General features: G+C 33.2%; 1 long non-coding RNA gene and 1 pseudogene across 1 annotated transcript; both read left to right on the forward strand.

Annotated features, from left to right (window-relative positions):
• Window positions 1–1,416: 1,416 nt before the first annotated feature.
• Window positions 1,417–2,406, forward strand: LOC117239016. Its single transcript, XR_004494328.1, has 3 exons — window positions 1,417–1,496; window positions 2,007–2,089; window positions 2,323–2,406. It is a non-coding gene; the product is annotated as an uncharacterized LOC117239016 (long non-coding RNA).
• Window positions 2,407–14,588: 12,182 nt separating this feature from the next.
• On the forward strand, window positions 14,589–15,946 carry LOC117239015 (annotated as a pseudogene).
• The last annotated feature ends 2,917 nt before the right edge of the window (window positions 15,947–18,863 follow it).

The following is an 18,863-nucleotide window of genomic DNA, read 5'->3' on the forward strand; positions in this document are numbered from 1 at the left end:
CATGCATATTTCTCTTGGCGGTGTAGTATTCATACGAAATGAAATGTCAATTATTTATTTATCTTTTACCGGAATGTAGGCTAATTTTAAGTATGTATCTTAGATTATCGGTTTGATAGAATTTGCACACATATATATATAATTCTGACAATGTAACCTTCATTTCTTTAATAATACAATATTGTACGTTTTATGTATTTGTTAAACTATTATTTTTTGACATCATGTATACTTATATTTCATAAATTGATAATATTGTATTTATTGCATAGTATTGGAAGCACTGTCTCTAATATTTATTAGGTTATTACATGTTCGGCATATATGTTTATACTTATATGTAACTCTCCAAATTGATTGATTGAAATATTTATATATATTCCTGACGTTTCAATTATTTTCCCCTTTTGTAGTTATTCTTATTTCCTGGTTTATTTAGGATTGTGTGTATATGTATTTTGTTTATTGGTTGGATCCGTTAATCGCCCTCGTTTTGTTAATCCTTCCTTTCGTTTCGTGGTGCCGCGTGTTCGTTTGTGCATTCAAATCCTTATTCGCGAGTTTTGTATAGAATGGTTTTCTTGTTCTTGTTACGACGCGTGCGGAGCGCGGGACGTGACAGTTACAATGTTGTACTACATAACGAAATACGTTATAATGTGGTACTACATAACGAAATACGTTATAATGTGGTACTATATAACGTAATAAGTTATAACGTTCTAGTCCATAACGGAATACGACATAACGTAATACTGCATAGCGTAATAAGTTATAATAATATGCTCTATAACGCAATATGTTATGGCGTTATACAATGTAACGTTACACTATATAGCATAATACGTTATAACGTAATACTACATGACGTAACACGCTATTATGTTATATAATATAACGTTATACTGTATAACGTGACACGTTATAATCTTATACTACATAACGTTACACTATACATCGTATTACGTTATAACGTAATTATATATAACCTATTTCGATATAACGTTATACTATATAACATAATACGTTATAGTATTATACTACATAGCGTAATACGTTGTAATATTGCACTATATAAAGAATTACGTTATAACGTTATACAATGCAACGTTATACTATATAACGTAATACGTTATAACGTTATACAATGCAACAATTCTTCGATTGCGTTATTTATTGTTTTGAGTAGTCTATTTTATAGAGTATTCGATAATATAAAACATACGCGCACACACACACATATATATATATATACGTATTCATATGCGTATTTCTCTTGGCAGTGTAGTATTCATACGAAATGAAATGTCAATTATTTATTTATCTTTTACCGGAATGTAGGCTAGTTTTAAGTATGTATCTTAGATTATCGGTTTGATAGAATTCGCACACATATATATTACCTGGATCATTCCCGCAACATCATCCAATTCTTCGATATGCCTTGGATACTTACTGCGGTTGCCTTCAATCGTCTTATATCTGTGGCTATAAAGGTACTGTTTAATTCATTTAATTTAATATGTGTATAATGCATTGTGTGTGCGGCCGCTATTGTGCATTACAAAATCCGCTTCTGCATGTTAGATATCATAATATAACAATACTACGTAGATTAATACATAATAAAATATCCTTTTACTCCGGTTATATTTATTACTAACTCTCAATTAATCTATCTTAATTATTTTCTAACCACTTTCTATATTTATCAGCTATTTTATTTCTTCTTGTTAATCTGCGAAATCCATGCATGTATACTTCCTTGTATGATGATTGATTGTTCACGAGATAAGTTGCACTTTCACTGTTTTAGTTATTCGTGGTATTAACACGTTTTACATTCAAGCAGTAATTGGAGTAATAAACTTCTTTTCTTTTTCCAAGTTTCCGCTGTCTGTGTCATTCGACGAACAGTGCCACGCTTCCACAGCACCGTTATAACATTTAGCGATGCTGCTCTTTGCATTAAGGCAATTGAAGTTAATTCGTTCATTTATTTTCAGCTGGTACATGGTGTTCCGCAAGCAGGGAGCCATAACCTATTTTGCACGTAGACCTTCTTGTATGATGATTACTTGTTTACAAGGTAACTTTCACTTCCACTCTTTTAATTATTTATTGAATCGACACGTTGTATATTCAAACAATAATTGGAGTACACATAATAATTTTCCCTTTTTTTTTTAGGTTTTCGCTATCTGTATTATTCGACGAACAGTGTCACACCTCCTTTTGATTTATCCATAATATAGTTATAACATTTAGTCACCTTGTATTTTGCACTGAGACAATTGAAACTAATTTATTCACTTATTTTAGGTAGCTGTCATACATTGTGTTCCACGAACAACAATCCATAACTTATACTTGCACGTACACTTTCTTGTGTGTTGATCACTTGTTTATAAGGTAACTTTCACTTTCGCTAGTTAATTGTTCATTGAGTTAACACGTTTTATATTTAAGCAATAATTGAAACACGTATAATAATTTTTCTTTTTCCTTTTAGGTGTTCGATATCTGTATTATTCGACGAACAGCACTGTAACATATACTACCGCACTACGTTGCCCACTGAAATCGCTTTATTCATTGCCTATTTCGATTATGCGCTAGCTTTAACTTGTTTAAATGCACCGTTCGCGGAATCCCTTTTACTTCGATCTTGACGTTTTGGTTCTGCAAGATTTCTAGCACTTTGTATGGTCCAGTATATTGATCGGCGAATTTTCCTTTACTGGGTTCTTTTAGCAAATATATCGAATCTCCTATTTTAAAATCTTGGGGGTTGATTCGTCGGTCGTAATATTCTTTTGATCTTAGTTTGGATTTTATCAAATTTTCTCTTGCCATTCGTTGTACGGTGTTAATTTTATCGAACAGATCTTCGAGATATTCTGCGTAAGTTGGTTCCATGTTCTCTTCGATTATTACTTCACCAGTAGGTTCTCTGGCTAGATGTCCAAAAACTAATTCGTGCGGGGAGAATTTCGTTCCTTCGTGTACAGAGGTATTATAGGAAAACATAGCTAATTCTACCCATTCGTCCCAATTTTTGGAATTTTCAATGTATAATTTGAGATATTCTATCAGCACGTGGTGAGATCTTTCGATTGAACCGTTACTTTGTGGATGATATGCCGTCGTGGTATATTGTTTGATGCGGAATCTCTTTGCTACTTTCTTCATTAGTGAGGATGTAAAGTTCGTTCCTTGATCAGTGAGAATAGCTCTCGGTGACCCGAAACGACAAATAAATCGCTTCACAAAAACGTCCGCTAAGATAGGCCGAGAGGCTGAAGAGATTCCTCCTAGTGGAATCCCAATTGAGTATTTTGTTAATAAGTCTTGGATAGTTAATATATATTCGTTTCCCTTTTGGGTTTTTGGTAATGGACCTATAATATCCATACTAACCTTATCGAACGCTTTACCTGGTGTGTCTGTAAGTACCATTGGTTGCTTTGCTTTTATTCTTGTGAGTTTCTTCAGTTGACATTCCTTACATGTTTTTACGTAATCTTGAATTTCCTTTTTCATATTTTCCCAATAGTAATGTTGTCGTATTCTTTGATAAGTTTTTGTTATTCCTTTGTGTCCTGCTACGCTTGATTCATGTTTTTCTCGTATTATGTTGTTCCGCGCTTCCACAGGTGGGGTAATTACTTCCTCAGTGCAAATGGTGATGGTTAAGGTTTTTTCCATAAATATTTCCTTTAATTTTCTGATTGTATTTCGCCAGGGTATTTGTTAGGGAAGTGATACATTTATACTGTACATGAGAGTGTGTGTGTAAGGGTTAGAGGGCGTCAAGGTCTTAGTGGAGACAAAAGACTGTTGCCAGATGTTAGAAGAATCGAGGATAGTCGGTTGGCGACCAGCGTGCGTGCAAGACGTTCTTCAGAGAGTAATATAGTTGTATAACTGTTGTGTGGGAAATATAGTCAATTATTTGTATTCCCAAATCCTCGAATTTCCTTAACAGTATTTCCTCCAAGTTTCCTTTGCTAATGCTGAACGAAGTTAACTGTTTTTCATTTACTACGTCTAATAGAGATCTTAGCGAGTTTAATAAATTGTCTGGTGTTATTGGAATATTTCTATTTTCCTTTATCGGTAGGGATACAATGTATTTTCCAGAATCGTAATTCAATCTTCCTTTTTCTAACATTAAATCTTCATAACGAGGCAATTTTCCCGTTACCTTCATTTCTAAGGCTCCTTTATCTATCGGGTTGCCATGTATATCTATAAATATTACTTTATGGTCATTTACTCTCGCAATTGAGTCTCGGGTTTCTGAAATTCTTAGTTCCGCAATTATCGTAGGTCTCGTGTCCTTCTCTCGTTGTTGAATTAGTTCTGGAATTACAGTGGAGGTCTCTTTTTCGCTTGTTGTATTCGTGTCTTCCTTTTCTCGATTGGTTATTTCTCTATCTGTACTTACATCGATTTCTGCTAATGCTTGGTCTAAATATTTTATGGGAGTTTCTTCTATCGTAAAATGTTTTCGGGTAAAACCCTTTCCTTGATTTTTAGAATCACTGGATTGAGGCAAGACGTGTGGTTTAGCTTCGAATATGGGAGAGTCTTCGGTTGACGTATCCGGTTTGAATCTTTTTGAGACATGCGTATCCTTTTCTCGTTGTTGAGTTAGTTCTGGAATTATGGCGGAGGGTTCTTCCTCGCCTGTTGTGTCCATGCGCCTTTTTCCTTGATCGGTTATTTCTCTATTTGTGTTTACATCGAGCTCCGTCAGTGCTTCGTCAGAATACTTTACGGGCGTTTCTTCCAGTGTAAGATGCTTTCGAGTAGAAACTTTTCCTTGTTTTGTAAGATCAGTGGATTGAGGCAAGATGCGTGGTTTGGCTTCGAATATGGGAGAGTCTTCCGTTGATGTGTCTATTTCGAATCTTTTTGAGACTGGATAGCGAATCGGTGAGACTTCCTCTCTTTTTCTGATTGGTAAACAAACTTCCGGAGGGTTCCTAGATAATGCGTCTGCGTTTGTGTTCGCCCTGCCTTCTTTGTATACAATATCAAATTCGAAGTCCGATAGTTTTAATTTCCATTTCCAAATTCTTGAAGTAAGATCCTTGATAGAATGCATCCACACTAAAGGTTCATGATCGGTTACGATGGTAAACTTTCTTCCGTAAAGATACGATCGGAAGTGCATTGCGCTGTAAACAATTGCCAGACACTCCTTTTCTATGGTAGAATAGTTTTGTTCGGCGGGATTTAATAGCCTTGAGGCATACGCAATCGGCAAATCCTTTCCGATTGGCCCTTGACTCAGTACACCGCTTATTGCATATCCTGATGCGTCTGTAGTAAGATTAAAGGGTTTAGAAAAGTCTAGATATTGCAGGACGGGTTTCGTCACTAACGCTGTCTTTAAATTATTGAATGCGTTTTCCTGATCTTCTGTCAATTTAAAGGGAGTGTCTTTCTTTAATAGTTGTGTCAATGGTTTCGCGACCTTGGAGAAATCGGGTATAAATCTTCTGTAATATCCTGCTAGTCCCAGAAATTGTTTGATATTTTTCGCCCTCTTCGGCCGTGGAAATTTTGATACGGCTTCGACTTTCTTTGGGTCGAGTTTCACGCCATCCTCGCTAATTATATGTCCCAAATAATTCACCTCGTGTCGTAAAAATTCGCACTTATCAGGTTGTCATCGTAATTTAGCTTTCCTCAGTCTTTCCATTAACTTATTGAACTTAATTTCGTGTTCTTGGAGAGACGTGGAATAAATCACTATGTCATCCAGATAGACGAATAGTTCTATTCCTTGCAGACCAGATAATATTGAATTCATCAACCGTTGAAATGTTGCTGGGGAATTCTTTAATCCAAAGGGCATTCTTTTGAATTGAAAATGCCCATATGGTGTCGAAAATGCTGTTTTTTGGGCATCTTCCTGTGACATACGGATCTGGTGAAAGCCCGATGCCAAGTCGAACGTGGAAAAATATTTTGCACTTCCTAATTGATCCAATATTTCTGTAATGTTGGGTAGTGGGAAGGCATCGCCAATCGTTTTATCGTTCAATTTTCTATAATCGATGACTAGTCTCCAGCGCTTATTTCTTTGCGAATCGGGTTTTTTGGGCACAATCCATAACGGGGAGTTATATGGAGATATTGATGGTTCCACTACGTCCGTATCTAGTAGCTCTTGGACCTGTCAATTTATTTCTTCTCGATGTATTGGCGGATATCGATACTGTTTAGTATTGATGGGTATATTGTCCGTCGTGATTATCCTATGTTCCAGAACTTCGGTTGCTTCCAATGTATCTCCTGGAATATGAAACCTATCTTGATTATTACGAATCAACTTTTTAACATTTTCCTTTTCTTCTTCGCTCAAGTGTTCGAGTCGTAGTAACTCATTTATTTTATCGTATCTACTTTCCTTCGATTTTAAAACTGTATTACACGCTGTCCTAGGAAGCGGGGAGGGATTTTCAAATTCCTTAATTACCATCGTTGGTGTTGTAAATTCGTAATCTCTTGAAGTAGTATTTATTACTCTTATGTAACCTTTTCCTTTATGATTCCTCACAACTGCATTACCAAAATAGATTCCCTTGTTCGGCTCGATTTTTGGAATAAATACCTCTTTCATCTCTGGATTAGCGATATTAATAGAACACGTTGTTGAACTTCGCTTCGGTATAACTATTTTTTCCTTAGTATCGAAGGGGATGTAAATATTTCCCCATCTGATATGTTTTCCCTCGTAATCTAGACGAGCCTTACAACCTGCAAAAAATTCGGATCCTAGGATTCCGTCTTGATCGATTAGCAACGAATCATCGACTACATGAAAAACAACCGGACGGCCCGCCACCTGTATTACCGTCTGCCCTAGGGAGACCAGGCTCGTTGCCGTAATTCCTCGCACTTCGATTGATTCCTTTTCGTCGATGATGGCTGAATCGGGTAAAGCAGGTTTTTTGATAATATTGATTTCCGATCCAGAGTCTAATAATAAACTCGTCTTAGTTTTTAGATCTGGGGAAACTATTCGTGCAGTTGGGGTCGTTGGGGAATCGTTAAATTTTACTGAAATAATTCGGAGAGGTCGCCTTCCGAATCTGAATTCAACTCCTGATGATTTTCCTTCGCCGGTTGCTTGTGCTTCACTCTTTCCCTTTTGTCTTGAGATTCTGGATTCTCTGTCTGTGACCTTGTTTGGTTGTGGGATGACTCCCCCACAGTATTTAGTGGTTGTTCGTTCGATCTTATAGTCGGCATTGCGTTCGCTCTGTCTCTCGTTATGGGTGGTGGAGTCGATCTCGCGGGGGTGGCTGCCCTTGTTCTGTTTGTTGCCGTCGGCGCCGGTCGCCTGATTGCCGCCTGTACTCTTGGGCGATTCGGCGTATCGTTCCTTCGTGGCTCGCCCCATTCTCCCGAAGAACGTGTTTGGTTTCCCGATGGTCTCGAAGCATAGGGTACGATTAATCCGGCATCTACTCGGGCTTTAAATTTGTAACAGTCTTTCACTAAATGCCCGGGTTTTTTACAATAATTACACGTGATATTTTGTCTTGTAGTATTCGAAAAATTCTGCGATGGAGGTACCGATCTTCGATCTTGGCGGTTGTTTCTGATATTGTTGTTAGTGTTCGAAGGACGTGCGTTGTCGCGTCGGTAATAGTTCGAGGGTGTCGGTCGTTGGGGTTAGGTTGGGGTTACTAATTTATATTTATATTATTACTAATTTATATTTAAATTAAATAAAGAGAAAGATGAACTTGTTTAATTTAAATAGCTTATACATTTAGAGCATAATATTGAAAATATTAGGGATATTTAAAAAATTTTTGAATATTAAAAAAAAATATTTAAAAATATTAATATGCATGTCGGATTAGCACTGGGAGTAGGGTTGTGGGCGTCAAATGAATCTTCACGGGAATTAGCCATTGGTACGGTACACGCAGGTGTAGTTTATTACAATAATAGAGTTATTACAGTCTTGACAATTGATCACGAGAATTGGCACTCGCGACGATGGTCTGAGGCTCGATAACGAATCCGCGGCCAACGGGATCACAAAAGAACGTGTCGGAGATGAAAGGAAAACCGGAGCCTTCCCTTTGCAATTTTGCGAGAGTCTTCTGGTGCTTTAGCCTGGATTTTGTCATAGCTGTAATTAAGCAATTGTTGTCATTTGTAATTGTTCGATATATGTGATGGCGAGGGTGGGTTCGAGGTGGCAGCTGGTCGCCGAGCGTAGCCGCGGTCACGGGATAAACGTTTTGCCTGACGAAGATGTGGATCGGTTGTATTGTTCTCCCTAGAAATCACATAGAATTGTACTTTGGAGATGTCGATATAATGGGACACACGTTGTATTAGGAATCAGACTCCAGACAGAGGCTGCCTAGCAACGACGTTTGGATCTTTCTCAATGCTTCCAAAGAGTATACGACAAACTCTTGGCAGAGTCTGCCTAGCAGCGGCGATTGGAAGCTTCTCGATACCTCCAGCGAGCATATAACGAACAAAATGCAGTCGTACAGCGAAAAAGATTTTCATCAAATATTCATTCGTGTGATCGCCTTGGAAAGTGATACATCGAGCAATTTACCGAGTGCCTCAGCAATCGTATTTTTTTTTTGTGTTTAAATTATTCTACGCATAGTAAAGAGTTATCCTGTTGACCGTGGATTCGTTTGGAATCATTAGTTAAACTTATAATTTGTTAATCTTATCATTCATTAAACTCAATATTCATAATATTTTGTAAAATCTTGTACATTCGCGTAAATATAATCTTTGTTTCATAAAACGATGGCTAATTCAAACGAAGAATCGTTACACGCCTTAAATTCTAATGTTAACCCGACATATATATTATATTATATATATATTATATACAAATATTATATTATATATATATATAATATAATATTTTAAAATATTAATAAAAAATAATAATATTACTATAAATATTTAATTATTTATAAAATTAAATTATAAAATATTAATACTTAAATATTCTATCCTTTATTTTTAAATTTTTTAATATACAATTTTTTTTATTTTGAAAAAATGGAAATTACTATAATATAAATTGTATAATATATAATTTAAAAATTTTTTATTTATGATATATATTAAATTATAAAATATCAAAAATTTTAATTATATATTAATATAAATAAAAAATATTAATGGTATTATAAAATTAAAAATATTAAAAATTTTAAGATTGTATTTTTAATATTAATAAAAAAAATATTAATAATATTGCTATAAATATTTTATTTATAATATTTAAATAAATATAATTATTAAATTATAAAAATATTAAAAATTTTTGAATTATATTTTTAGTTCTAATAAAAAGGTATTAATAATATTATTATAAATATTTTATTTATAATACTTATATAAATATATTAATTATTATTATTATTAAATTATAAAGATATTAAAAATTTTAATTCAATATATATATTATTTATTCATTAATACGTTCATGCTGTAATACACGAACATATGCATTACTCTCCTACTCACGATGCATCGTAACAAGTATGCATTTTTGTATAAAAAACCGTTTATTTTCATTTTATGTTCGTTTTTAAAGTCAGATGCGATACGAAATAACGTCAGTGTTGTTTTCTGGCTGCTCGCGAACATATGATATCTATTCCATTTTCAAATTGATTTTATCTACACGTTAAAGCGAGCTGTGGAATAAATCAAACTTGCTCGAGCCTGCTTGAATCTCTGTATCATTGTATCATAATGTGAGAACTTTCGCAAGCCTAAATCTTGGCAGTCTGACGATCGAGAATATTGCTATCGGAAGAATCGCTCTCATCCGTAAACAAGATATTTCCAAGGATTGCGTTATAATTTTCTTAGCGGCTAACCATCGAATATTCGTCAAACGACATAATTTCGCACACGGCGAACCTTATAACGTACACCTTTTTGGCGTATTATTTTTCCCACTTTTTTTTTTATTAACGTGGAGGAAATCCGCACGGACACCAGGTCGCTTCTGGGAAAAAGCGGCGTGGTAGTGGCGGACGCCAACGGACTAAAACCTCCACGATGACCGTCCCGGCAGCGATCTAGAGGGGCCCGGGAACTGGTGTGAGGGATACACCCCCCCCGCGCTCAATACATCCCCTAATGGAGCGATATGCGGCCACGTCACACCGCGCCTCGTCGCCGGAGCCGCCGTGCCAGACAGTCCGGTTCCCCTGCTGGGCAGATTTGCTGCCCCGGGGCGCTGAGTTGCCAGCGTCTAAGTTTGCACCCCACCGGGGGGCGCGACGGACCTAGCACGCCTCACCGAAGCGCTTCCATGGCCTCTGCCGCGCCCTCGCCGGTCAATTCTCTCAGGGTGAGAGTATTATTTTTTCCACTGCTGCGTGTGAAACCCCTATTGGACAAACTGTTCTTTGCAATACATCGATGGATAAATACGCGCACAAACACGCAATACGTGCAATAGAATGCTCGAGGTCAATTTTGTGATCCTCTTTTTCAACAGATCTTCGCAAATCCGAAGGTGTAGAATTACCTCCCAAAGACATAAGATGGCAACAAACACTTTCTTGACACACTGTATAACATTGAGGTATCCAGTTTTGCCACATACAATTTTGTCATTGTCACGTTTGACTTTGTTCATTGTAAAGTCAAATTTGCACACTCCATCTGTGAAATAGTACGAAGAAATCATAGTGACTTGTATTCCTTATGATATCATGATGCCACATAATATATAGTACAATACAATAATTCGCGAACAGATCACTCGTTAATTGCTTTTAAAAGAATTACCACGGAAGCTTCCTAACACGCTACCCGGGGGCCAGGGATTTATTTCGTCGATAAGTTAGGTTATTAAACTTATGTTCTTTCATTGAAGACATCGATGGACGCTGTGTTCCAGAAATCGCCAATCACACTTGGCGAAGCATAATAGTAATTTACAATAACAAATACTTAAGAATGCCTAATTTTGTTAAACATGGGGTTCAATTTACAATTATGTAAATATTACTTCTTGAAAGTAACTTCTTAATCAATTTTAACAAATTTTGTAAAATCATGTAATAAATCTTTTTATTTATCGGAATAGTTAATACACAAATAAACACTGTACATATGTCGTGACAGAAATAAAGAGAGAGTTCATATTTCTAGAACAGTCATATTTATGATAACATAAAAGCTACCATACATACAATAATATAATTTCGCATGCGAAAAACATTTCTTTCGTTTCCATAAATCCCATGATATTCAATTTTTATCGTTGTAATCTGTGTTATTGTTTATACGTCTGTATTTATCTCTGAAAATTCTCGCTATTCAAATGAATGTGAACAGAACGAAATGACGAAACCACATTGTAGCAACAACAATGCGATAGAATAACAGTTTTATATTGTGAATAGAAATAGTAACATGGTGCAAAAATGAGTAAATATACGAATTAAATTTGCTCTTAATCAACGAAACTAATTACTTATTCCAATGGTTGGCTTTGGCAAACTGATTCGACTAAGCAATTGATTACCTAATGAATCACAACAGCATAGAAATATTAGTTTGACGTCAGTAATTTCTGCACATGATTAATACATATTTGGTCAGACAAACATAACATGGCTGTGTGACTGCAAATGAAAGGTTCTATTATTTCTGTTCAATATCTCGCGTATTATATATTAGTATATAATTATAATTACGTAGTAATACAAATGGGAATAAAATATTTGGAATTCTCCATCTTCGAAGAAAGATACCAAGTTGGAAAATTATATTTCTAATGATTTGTACCAATTTATATTTTTAACGAACGTATATACGTATCAGTATCAATGGTATACTTTAATAACGTGTGACACGTAAGGGTAGAAGTGTTAAAAATATCTGTAGACTACTTTGTTTTAGTATAATAAAATAAGAATTAAAATATTTAATTTTTTGATTCGTCAAATTTAAATTTATTGTTACTCGTATCGATTCACAAAATCATAAAGGTATGTTTTGTCAATTCCACAGGATATACACCATGATAACATATTTCAAATAATTCGTCAATAAATTATTATTACAATCAATTTTTAATTAAGTAGTAGATAACAAAAAAATATGGAATGCAATTTTTTCACACAACGCTTTGTTAATACGCGTGTATTAAGCCAATTGCCAACCGAACATGTTCAAACTGTATTTTTTTCAAAACGGGACCTTAAGCTAAAAAGCTTTATTTCACATATTCGACTTGTTCTTGTATGTGGTATCAGCACCTAGTCGGATGCCCGCGTTATGCAGAACACCCTAATGGCGTTGAACGCAATGATTCAAATTGAACTGAAAAGTCGTTATGTTTTTAGAGGATTTGTAAGAATGATTAATAGATATGATTGTATGTACAATTTTGTAGAGTACAATTAGATTTGTAAGTACAATTTTAACAAGCTGTCTTAACAAGATCTTTATGAACACATCATACATCAAATATGATACATGCAAAGTATGTATAACATTTAAGATACATGTATGTATGTATAGTGGAAAACAAAACCGTTCGTACAGTTGGAATGTAAAAATAAAAAGAGCAATATTTCCTACATTATTCAAATATATGTAATTGTACACCATAAGAGACATTTATATAAATAATGTAATTGTATAATAAATGCACACAAAACATTGACATTATTTATTGTTAGGGAAAATTGTCGTTTGTAATGATCGAGTTTATTTTATTGACCAGTGACTCATCGGCTTATTCTATTTTTGCCGAGCACCCGCGTTTTTGTGTCTTGGCGGCAAACTCGACCTACGCAGTTTTTGCTTTACCTTGGTCTAGGCTTTAGAACACAGACTTACACACACAAGAGCGACATACATTGTGATTTATTTAATATTAGTAATATAAATTAAAAATAAATTTTTAAAAAGATTTTTTAATAAAAATTTGAATAATTTATATTTAATAATAGATATAAAATTTATTCTTATTTAATATATATGTATATAAATATAATTTTAATAAAATTATTTAATAAATAATTTAAATTATCATATTATTATTATTATTTGAAATAAGTTTATTTAGATTAATAAAATATTAATTATGTTTAATTTGTAAACTTAAAATTTTTATTTTTAAAATTATATTTTAATATATTATAAATATTATATTTATTAATAATACATATATAATATAATTATATATATATATATAATTTATTTAAATATATTTACATTTAATAAAATTTTAATTAAAAATTATATCATGTATATATATATATATATTAAATATATTAATTATATAAAATTTTTTTTAAACTTATCGATAGGGTATGAACCTATAAGCTTAATTTTAGCTTATTATATATATATATTTTTTTTAAATTAAAATTAAATTTGCTTAGTTAATAATATAATAATTAAATTGCATTTAATAGTAATTTAAATAAGATATATCTGATTTTTATTTAATAATTATGTTTGTAGAGGATTATGTTTTCAGAGGACTTGTGTGTAGAGGATGGTTGATCGTGAGATTTATTAGACAAGATTGCTCGTTGTTGAAACCTTCACGTATATTTTCAAATGATTAAATAAATAATTATAGATAATGTTCGCAAAGACGGTAGATACTCGTAGATACTGATCCATAACTCTCGTGAACTCTTTACGATTGCGTCCGTTTAAACTGGTATAGTATAAACAGGTCGGGGGAGAGTCGGAGAATTCAAATTCGTCTTTGTTCGACGGTTCGACGGTAACGTAACGGCGACATTGTTTTGCCCGGAGTTTATTTATTAATATATTATGTATGTCCTAACGATCTTGATACTCCGAAGCAAAAAAAACAACAACATGATTTGAAATGTTCTCTAGCTCATGTACCGCTGCGTGTACTTTCAAGGAGCAAAACTGGCACAGTTCCACTTGTGACGCGAGACGGAGATTATCGTTTCACTTCCTTTAACGCATTTTTGCTATTGAAAGACACTAATTTCTGTGACTTGCTTTATCTCTGTTATAAATCTCTCTTTATATTTAAAATTTGATAGTTTTTGTGCAAACGTAAAAGGTAAGTCAATATTAATAAATATTATAATAATATAATATAATGCTATATAATAATATTAATAAATACTTCGCTATTTACTTATTTTATTTTCATTAAGGTATATTGTATTTTTCATTGCATTACTTTCATTTTTATTTAGTGTAATAATAAACGCATACGTTAATATTCATTGGCATTAGAGTAATTGTAAGCTTCACTGTAAATTTAATAAAATTTATAAGAACGGAATTGTTAAAAGGGTATATATGTGTAATTAAACTAGATTCTATTCTCAATGTTACTTCATTATTTTATTATTGTTTCATATATATATATTTTTTTTTAATTTACATGTGCTTCTAAGTTAATAGAACTAAACACATGTGTATGTATTAATTGCTATATACGTCATAATTTCAACCATAATATTAAATTATGGTATGTATTATTAAAAAGTATAATTTAATGTATATATTAAATACATATCATTTATTCGTAGATTTTAAATATGGATACTGGATCAAAGAAGGAGATTAAAGAAATGATTACCAAAGATATATCGAATATACATAATTATTCCTTGGATGTTAAAAAATATGTTAACAACCAGCTTGAAGACACTCTGGATTATTTACATGGTTTAATTCCTGAAATACCACAATCAGTCCCTGGCCCTTCAACTACAAAGAGGCCGAAAGTTTTGAAGAAAAAAGGTTATCGCCGTAAAGAGACTATCCCAGGAAATGATATTATCAATATTGATAATACAGTAACAGATTCAGCAGTACATGATAAAACAGAAAATAAAGATGTAAAAACTGGGGATGTGCTGGAAACAACAATTGACCGAACAAAAAGAAAGGCTGCAATAAAAGCTGCAATTAATATTAAAAAGCAGCAGTCAATGTCACTTGTTACATAATTACGAAGGCTATCTCTTGATGATGACAGTAATGTAAATGTTTGTGTCATATTATGATGAAATTTAATACTTTTAATCTTATGTTACTAATATTATCTTATCTTATGTTACTAATCAATACTAACCCTTATATGTAGTACCCAATAATGTTTGATATCGGTTAATTAATACGTCAAAATCTAATTGCTTATACAATTGTATGTACATTGTGTATATAAATACTACTATATCGTTGTTAAATATATTCTACATTTTTAGAGGAAACGTGGAGGCCGACCTGAAAAAAAGGAAAGTGCTAGAAGTAGTTCAGATGAAAAAAACACAAAAGGTCCTACAAAACATAGTAAAACAAAAAAGAATGTTTTAAGCGAAACAATTTCAAAAGAAGATGCAATACAACCAGAAAGGATTGAACCATTAAAGTCTTCAATAACAACAAGAGATAGTAATATAAAGAGAACTTTTTCATGGAGTGAAAACACGAAGGGTAAATATTCTAATATTATTGATGATACAGTAATTCCATCAGCAAGAAATGATATTGAAGATCCTTCAATGTGCGAGGATGCACTTGAGAAATTTACTCCTCTTATGAATTCCACGATGGACATCAATTCTACTTATACGCAGAAGATGATGGACGCCACAATTGTAGAACCTTTATCACCAATAAAATCAAACGAAACGGTAGTAATTAATAAAAACTTGGCTAGTAGTATAGGAAAAAATAATGAACCTAAATTTACATCACGGTCGCCAATAACTCTGCAGGAGGAGGTTCAGCAGCTGAATCAAGCGATGATACTCACGGAGTTCGAAGAATTATTCGCAGAAGACGAGCCATCCCGTGAAAGGGAAATGTCTAATAGAAACATGACGAAATACGACATTCAAAATGAAATGAAGAAAAATGCGTATGCATCGAATTTGCTATTTGCTAAAACAGGATCATTGGAAAAAGAAAAAATTTCAGAACATGCCGTTGTTCAAAAACTGGCACGAAGATCTGTCAAAAAAGCAAAAGAAAGTCTTATTAGCGAAACAAAAGAAGGAGACTCAGATGATGACATCGCAGGTAACATTACAAACAGTTTCAAAGTATTCTTCTGTTATAAAAACAGCTATTATTCATTCGATATTTTATCCAAAATATAGCTCCAAACAGTAAGGTCCACTTCTGTTTTGCACAGTAAACCTGACGACGACACATCGGACGATGAAACCAGACCAAAGCGTACAATTCCACATTAGGCGCAATGTAAGTGTTGTTTTACTTAATGAGTTAATAAACATTATAATGCATGGAGTACTCGAATTTTTATCAATTTTAGCGTACATACGCGAAAATGAACTTGCAATGCAACGATAAATTCCGAAGAAAGCAGTCTATAAATTCTTTGATAGAAGAATGTGCACACCAAATTTAACTGAAATGTTTGAAAATATAGATAGGAGTAGATTACAACGCACGTCCAGTGCAATATGGAAGACACCACCTCGTTATTCCATGATGGAAAACGAATAGAAGTTATAATTTGTTAAACAGAATGTTGTTGATTTCAAATTGTGCCCTAGAGCAGGAATACTTGCCATACCTTGCGTGTAATATAAAAATGATGTTACATTGCAACTATCGTTAAAAGATGTATGTGTTCTTAAAATATACCAATGAACGTAAGACTATTTCACTTTTTATATTTTAGAATGATCATAGGCATATATTATTTATATTATACTAATCAAATTTTACCATTTTTTCTTATTTATATGTATCTTCTTAAGAATTAATAAATAAACCAACTAATAAATAATTGTTTTGGTACGACTTTTTAATGAGAAGTAAATTTTATTAGATTTGCCTTATTATCACTGTTGTGTAATAATTCGCGAGACACTCTATGCTTAGCTACGCTAAGCGAGATACGCTAATATACTCTATACTCTATGCTTTATACCGTTCTTTTGCCCGCTAGTTACCTTGTACGCGAACTTTTTATCGCTAGTGGATTGTAAAAAGCTCGAAGCGGCGGTACCAAAACATAGTTATCTTCTATTAGCAAATAAAATTCTATTTTTGATGAAATTTAGTAAAAAATATTAAAGTATCCGAGGAACAATTTCTTTTGCCTGCAAAAGTCACTTTGAGCAGGTGAAATCGAATCCTCAAGATTTTGATAACTTGTGATGATCCGAGATACAGTAAAACTTTGCATCGCTCTATTGAAAAATATTTGTGCGCTAGGAATAAATCTCGAGTAAATAATGAGTTTACTATTTTAAAGATAAAACGTGTAACGGGCATTACATGTAAGAAATACAATGCGGGCAAAATAACAGCTCACTTAACATTTCTGTTAATTTCTAAATACATAGGATTTTTCACCAGATATTAGCGCTTTTATTGGAACAAACAAATGAAAATGAACAATTCCGTGTAACATATTTCGGAGCCATATTGATCTGATATGTCAAACATATACATTGATATTTCGAAAATTAAAAATTATTTTCTGGAGTTGACATGTTGTTTTTCAGGTAAGTAAAATGTTTTTTAATGTATACTATATCTAATTTATTAAGTGTAATTACCAGTTATTTGCCCCACTTTTATAATTTCCTTTGTATATTATATACATTATAATCTAAAACGTATTTGTTCAATGTATTTGTCGTCCAATACCGATGATTTAGTCATAGACCGAATTTCTTTTACCTGTAAGTTCAATATTTTGGCAACTGAGACTAAATTAGAAGGTGTCCGTTTAATTTTTCTTCTATAGAAAATTTTTCCCATAGAAAAATGTCTGAAAGTCCAAAACAGAAAAGAGAGAAATGGTCAGAGGAGAACATGAATGGGGCTTCGAAGCTACTCTTCAAAAATAAAATGGTCCAAAGACAGGTCACTGAAGCTTTCAATGTTTCAAAAACGACGAATGTGAAGTCTGGGCACACGTCGAATGCGCAGATCAAGAAAATATTAAGTATTTTCCATACGATATACATAATAATCAAATTTGAATAAGAATATGTATACTGACATCTAGAGGACTTTTTAAAACATTATTAACCATTTAGAGCAAAAGATCAAATAATTAAATAATTGATCGGTACTGGACGACAATTTTTCGTTTCCTACAAATTCCGACATTACTATTCTTGTACATTGTCAATTCGTCAATTCGTATTATTGAATTTCATAAAATTAATTTTCCTACTTTTATCAAGTTCCATTTGTGGTATAAAGTCACTTTGTAAATTTTCATTTTTACCAACTCTAGCACAAGGTACTGTGCGACTCTCCCCTGCATTTTATTTTGTATGTGATTCGAAATCCAAATTATTCGATATTTTTCATACCAAACTACGATAAAGATTCTTAACAACTTCTGCAAGATTACCTATACTAGCATTTATGACGTTCCTGTCTCACAAGATCAATAACCAAGCCTTTTCCTCGATTCTTTTTCTCTGATGAAACGTTAAATAGTTTTCTTCCTTCTTTCTGTCCGGATGAATTTTATCTTTTTCGTAGGTCATTGATATCTGGTCGCTTTTTTAAATTACTTTTTCCGTAGTTTTCATGTCGCAATAAAGAGATTAAAAAATGCTGGATCAAAATTCTTAATGCCTTTCTCACCCACTCCGTACTGTTATCTTTCTGTTCATGTTCAAAGCGAATAGAGGTACACATAGAGGCGAATACTTCTGTGTTTAGTCTATTGACACCCCCTCCCTCTCGCCCCTTGATGAGGTTGACTCGTGTTAGATCACAATATCAGTTTGCCTAACAATCAGAACTACATGGAATTTTGGGGATATACAGGCTGAGTCTTCAACAGCAAACCACCTGAATAATTC

This window comes from Bombus vosnesenskii, unplaced genomic scaffold (genome assembly GCF_011952255.1).
Source record: "Bombus vosnesenskii isolate JDL3184/JDL3185 unplaced genomic scaffold, Bvos_JDL3184-5_v1.1 scf7180000013863, whole genome shotgun sequence".
Classification (NCBI taxonomy): Eukaryota; Metazoa; Arthropoda; class Insecta; order Hymenoptera; family Apidae; genus Bombus; species Bombus vosnesenskii.